This window comes from Homarus americanus, unplaced genomic scaffold (genome assembly GCF_018991925.1).
Source record: "Homarus americanus isolate GMGI-L3 unplaced genomic scaffold, GMGI_Hamer_2.0 scaffold32929, whole genome shotgun sequence".
Taxonomy (NCBI): domain Eukaryota; kingdom Metazoa; phylum Arthropoda; class Malacostraca; order Decapoda; family Nephropidae; genus Homarus; species Homarus americanus.
Window position 1 is genome coordinate 13,504,803 of NW_024737097.1, and position 6,000 is coordinate 13,510,802.

General features: G+C 36.5%; 1 protein-coding gene across 1 annotated transcript in view; it reads right to left on the minus strand.

Annotated features, from left to right (window-relative positions):
• The window catches only part of LOC121873118 (basic leucine zipper and W2 domain-containing protein 1-like), a 64,601-nt gene that overhangs the window by 15,442 nt on the left and 43,159 nt on the right, over positions 1-6,000 (minus strand). The window lies entirely within an intron of this gene.

Consider the following 6,000-nt stretch of genomic DNA (forward strand, 5'->3'; position numbering starts at 1 on the left):
TGCTGGGAAATTGCTTTGGCCGACACATGGTGGTTTTTTAACCCTTAGGCCCCAGGTGACGTTCCGGAACGTCTGACCGGCTCGCCCCGGGTGACGTTCCAGCACTCGCGCCTTTTCCCGCTACTGTTTAAATGCCCAACGTGGTTATTAGGTTCCCGTATCATACAATTTGCCTGTCACGCCACACCTCGGCCACAGGGAAGCTTCCTGAACGGAATTACCTTCTTTTGTTTGTTTCACTGTTTGTCCATTTTATCATGTTGTATCAAAGTAATATTGCTTAAAGCAGTGTAGTTGTATTGTAGTGTAGTATTACTGGAAAATAATGCTATGATTATGTTATAAATGTATTTATTTGTGGAATTATTATTATTTTATGTATTACTTACTTGCTCTACCAAACACAAAGACAGCCAGAGAGCTGGCAACAGACTGCTGTGTCGCCAAGCACTTTTTATGAAAAATAATGCAAAAAAAATTAATTCTAAATGAATTATTTATACAGGTTGACAATCCTTTATCCGAAATCCTTGGGGCCACAGGAATTTCGGAATTTTTCGGTTTTCAGATTTTTTTTTTTTTTAATGTGTATTAGTCCACCCGGGCATAGATCACTGACCCACATCAACCCTGGAGGATATAATAATAATAATAATAATAATAATTATTCATAGGTCTAGGTCATGTTTCTCACTTGATCTTTTTTTCATTCTTGTATTTCTTTATTATTATTATTATTATTATTTTATTATTACAGTACTCCTGTATTATTGTTATTTTTATTGATTTTATTACTATTATTACTATTAATGTTATATTATTTTATTTTGGTGTATTTTTATTAAAAATTTTATTTACTATGAATAATTATTATATCCCCCCAGGCTGATGTGGGTCAGTGATCTATGCTGGGTAATCCTATTTTAAAAAAAAAAAAAAAATTGCTCACCCAAAAAACTTTCTGTTTTCGGAATTTCGGATAAAGGGTTGTCAACCTGTAGGAGATAAGTATTATGATCAGTAAATATATGCATTATTGGCCACTTCGGACACAAAGACGGGCTAAAAATAGCCCTCTTATCTCCCTCCCTCTAACACAGTCAGAGGGAAGCTTCTTGGTAAATAACTTCTTTTGTTTGTTTATTTTCATTGTTTGTGTATTTTATCATGTTGTATCAAAGTAATATTACTGAAAGTTGTGTAAACGAACTTATTATGAAGAGTAATGCAAATAAAATATTCTAAATGAATTATTTATAGGAAATAAGTATTATGATTGGTAAATATATGCATTATTGGCCAACTCAGACACAAAGGCAAGTGATTACCCTAAGTGCGTAGTGACAGAGCGCCGAGATGTTTAAAAAAAAAAAAAAAAAAAAAAAAAATATATATTAATAATAATACGGTTGTACCTCTCTAGCATTACTGCTGGTCGGAAACTTCAGTGGTCGGGCGATTTTAGTTTGTCCAATAGGTAGATAGGCAGCTCATTTTTTTAACTTATCTGAATTATTATTATTACAGGAGTATTTTGCCCTCAGGCCCCAATGTGGGTCAGTGACCTATGGGTGGGCTAATACCTGTGTAAAAAATTAAGGTTTGTTTACATCCGGCAGTTCGGCTGCTCCTGCTTGTCTATACAGAGTACAACATTTAACCCTTCAATATATATGAGCAGTAAATAAGTGTTGCTTTCATATTCTTATGTAGAGTAATGATATGTTTCACATGTGCGACACTTACATACGCGCAGTCTCACTTTTTTTTACCATTAATGCTTAGCTACTTATATTGTTCCATTTATTAACATTAAATAACACTACTCAAACAACCATATTAATTTTTTTACATTAATTTTACTACAGCTAAAATCAGGGTCTTATTTTCTTTCAGTTTTATATGTAAAACCAATCAGTCAATGGTTTTGTAGCTTTAACATAAACAATGCCGCAGCCATCTTCGCCTCTAATATTCCACGTATTATTAATAAATTGTAATGATTGTTAATTTTGCACACACAAACATTAATTCAATAAAACAAATTCAGAAAAATTAATTCAAATATATATGAACAGTAAATAAGTGTTGCTTTATTCTTATGTAAAGTAATGACGATATGTTTTCGCAGGTGATAAGACTTACATACGCGATCTCTCTTTTTTTTCTTTACCATTCGTTAGCTACTTCTATTGTTCCATTTATTAACCTTAAATAACATTACTTAAAACAACCATATTAATTTTACTACAGCTACAGCCAAGGTCTTATTTTCTTCAGTTTTATATGTAGAACCAGTCAGTCACTGGTTTTGTAATCAACTAAAACAATGCTGTCTCATTTCCTCGTGTGTTTTAATATTCTACGTATTATTAATGAATTGTATTGCTCATTTTGCACACAAACATTAATTGAATAAAAGACATTCAGTTATAAACAATAATGAATCTTTTTCTACACAAGAGAAACGCACGCTGGTTTACACGATTATGAACGTCGCCTGTGCACGTTGGCGGGTCAGCCAAACCTGTTGAAATTCAAGTGTCCGCCGCAAAATTTTTATTTATTTATTTTTGTGTTCCAATAAAATATGTTAAGAATTAAAAACTCGCGAAATTTGAGAAGCTACTATACGACATTTAACCCGTCAATATGTCTTCAAAGAGACCATGATGCAGAGAAAGTGGTGCTAGTGCTTCCAGCCATAAGCACAAGTCACTATCTATCCAGGAAAAGGGTGAATTTCCATGGTTCGGCACCGGTCAGGTCCCGAGGTTGCCGGACTAGAGATGTACAACCTGTAATAATAATAATCATAAAAAAATAAAAATAAATAATAATCCACTTATTTGTCTCATCACTGAGGCGCTACGAAAGAATATAGAGGGACAATGTATAGTCTTACTTGCATCTTTTTATGGTTTTATCATTTATAAAGGTTAAAAATAATTTAGAAAAATTTATTTTTCAGTTTTACCTGGCGTTGGGGGTATGGGCAGCGGCACCATGGCCCGGGGCGTAAGGGTTCATGGAGAGGGCCACTTGACACCACCTGGTGGAGTGCCCGGCTCTAAGAGATTCACACGCACCTCTCCAGGTGCGCGAGTAGCATGGGCATGGGAGAGGAAGTCGGCCTTCTACACAAGCTTTGAGTTTTATCTATTAGCTGTTAAATGGTTTTTACGAAAGTTTTGTTATTTATTACTGGTTTTTTTCTTGCATGATCTGATTTTAATATTTTAAGCCTTATTTCAATTCGCACATATAACTTAAGCTGTTGTGTTGCCCTGGATGTAATTACCACAATGAATCACATAGAATCATCATCTTTTGGAAAAATTAACACCGATTCCAAAAGAGTACTTCAAGTTTTGGTACATATTGAACACCTTGTAAAAAAGAAGGACGAGTAAACTGATTACTACAGCCCAGATACTCCGGCAAAATGTCATTAATACCCATTCTTATAATTTCAATAAAAATTGCCTATTTTCAATGAATTTTATATCATTCTGCTATAAGGGAAACTCCTAAGTGTCTTTAAATCACTCTCACATACCAGGTTATTTAAAGTTAAAATTGAACATTTCTTACGGCACTGTTCTGGCTGGTAATGGACGTGTGTATGACGGATACAGTACATGACTAGTGATATCCCCATTAGCCGGAATAATTGGAGCAGAGTTCATCTGTTAACGAGAGATTTCCGGATTGGGGTAAGTTTTCCGAGTCTAAACTGCACAACTCGCATGGAGACACTATTGCATATCCCTGAAAATTTCTGGTGCTGTATTCATTTATGCAAACACAGTACATTTACAATACATTGTAAATAAACAAAATGCAGTACAGTATAGTAGTAAGCTTCTTGGTAATTTAAGTCAAACACATACCCTATGTCCATACTGTACTTAAAGAATTATTTATATATCCCACTATATCATAGCTTAAGTCTTTATATACATCTAAAATCACTTACTCTAAGAGAAAAGAAGAAATAACAAAATACCGTACAGTAAATGAAAATAAAAAAATTAGTCATCAGGTGAATGTAGTAGGCAGCTATCAAAAGGAGGTTACTACCACCAAAGAAGATATTGGAAGTATACTGTATTGTCTAATGTGCCTGGGTGGGCAAATCCCCACCCCAGGAAGAAATTATGAGACCTCGCAAGTTGGACGTACGTAACCAGAGGACTCGATTAGCAGATTCTGTCGTCTTGTGTTTGTGATACAGGCAGGCCAAATGGTGATATGATACTACAGGATGGCCTGTATATGAAGGGTACAGGTATTGGTGCCAAATTATAAAAAACAAAAACATTGTATCATGAATGAATAACGAGTCTGGAGTGGGTGACAAGCACTGGGCGAGAGGCGACCCTTGTGGGGGTCTGTACGGTCAGTTTCTCCCTCCAAGGGTCCTCCTCACACCACCACACTTTTCTCCTTTCTATGTTATGTAATGTAATACTTAAGCGTACTGAGTATGATGACACAAACAAATATTATATTAGGCTGTAAGTCATGTCATGTTCATTGGGTGTGCCTGCCCATATACAGTATATAGAGTATTGAGATGGAGGCAGATGAGAGACCCAGAGGAGGTTGGAGTGTATAAGGGGAACTTGTTTATAGGAACACCTGACTCCAGCTGACTGGCAGCGGGTTGTAGGCGACAGGTACTAGCACTGTAGTTATCCAGTTCATAGAGGCAACACCTAACCTGGTTTCTCTTGAGACTTTCAACACGTAAGTGTAACTGGTACTTATTGTGTACACAGGTAGTCAGTGTCCATTGCATCATTTATCAGGGTGACAACATAAAATATGGCAAATTAAGTACTCAGTGTAAGTGCTAGGATTAGACTAATTACATAGTCATGATTGTTATGTAAATATATATACATGTATTGGATTAAACATTTATGTATGATCATCTATGTATGATTTATTTGAAATACTAAAATGAATTGCATTCAACAAGTTTGACCGAGTTATAACGTTAGGAGTTTAACGTGACGAGTCTGATTAGCCTTTAAATGCTCAGAAAGCGTTTACAACAATGTTGAAGGGATACAGTACACTCATATTAATACAACATTCTGTATATAACATGTGGAAAAATGAATGAAATCAAACAACTCCTGGTAGTAGCAGTTTCCTCAAATTACTGATGAATGACCTATAGGAATAGAATATGAATTATATTAAGATATCTCCGTGAGCTGGAATTCCCCAATAGCCACTACCTGCCACTCCACTCCTATGCAGAGGTCTATGGAAAATATTGCCTTCTAATTCAGCTTGTCATTTAATTGGATGTCAAAGGACTAATTATATCTTATTTTTTCTACAGTACAGTATTTAATACATATTCTACATATTATCCATGATAAAACATACACCATAAGAGGCTGATCATACAAGAATATATATTAATGAATACAGATTAATAAAAACACTGGCAAACAAGGCATGGCCTCCCTCCCCCACACACAGTCTGTGGACACACTTGCTGCCTCACACTCGTTCTACTACCATCGTCGCTACTCCAGTATTCATCAAACGACTGTCGCTGACAACACAATAAGTTTATTAGTTATTCATTAATTAGTAAAGATATGTTACTGTAATAATGTGTCATTACCAATACCTGTACCCTTCACATATGTCAAGAACACACCCCAACATGACACACACACCACTCCCACACCCACCAACACCACACACCCTCAACACCACCCCCACACCCTCAACACCACCCCCACACCCTCCAACCACCCCACACCCTCCATCCACCCCACCCCTCCAACACCCTCCAACACCACCCTCCAACACCACACCCTCCCACCACCCCACACACCCTCCAACACCACCCCACCCTCCAACACCACCCTACAAACCTCCAACACCACCCCCACACACCCTCCAACCCCACACACACACTGAACACGTCACAGTAGATGGAGATAGTTAATGTAAAACTGCTCATCCTCT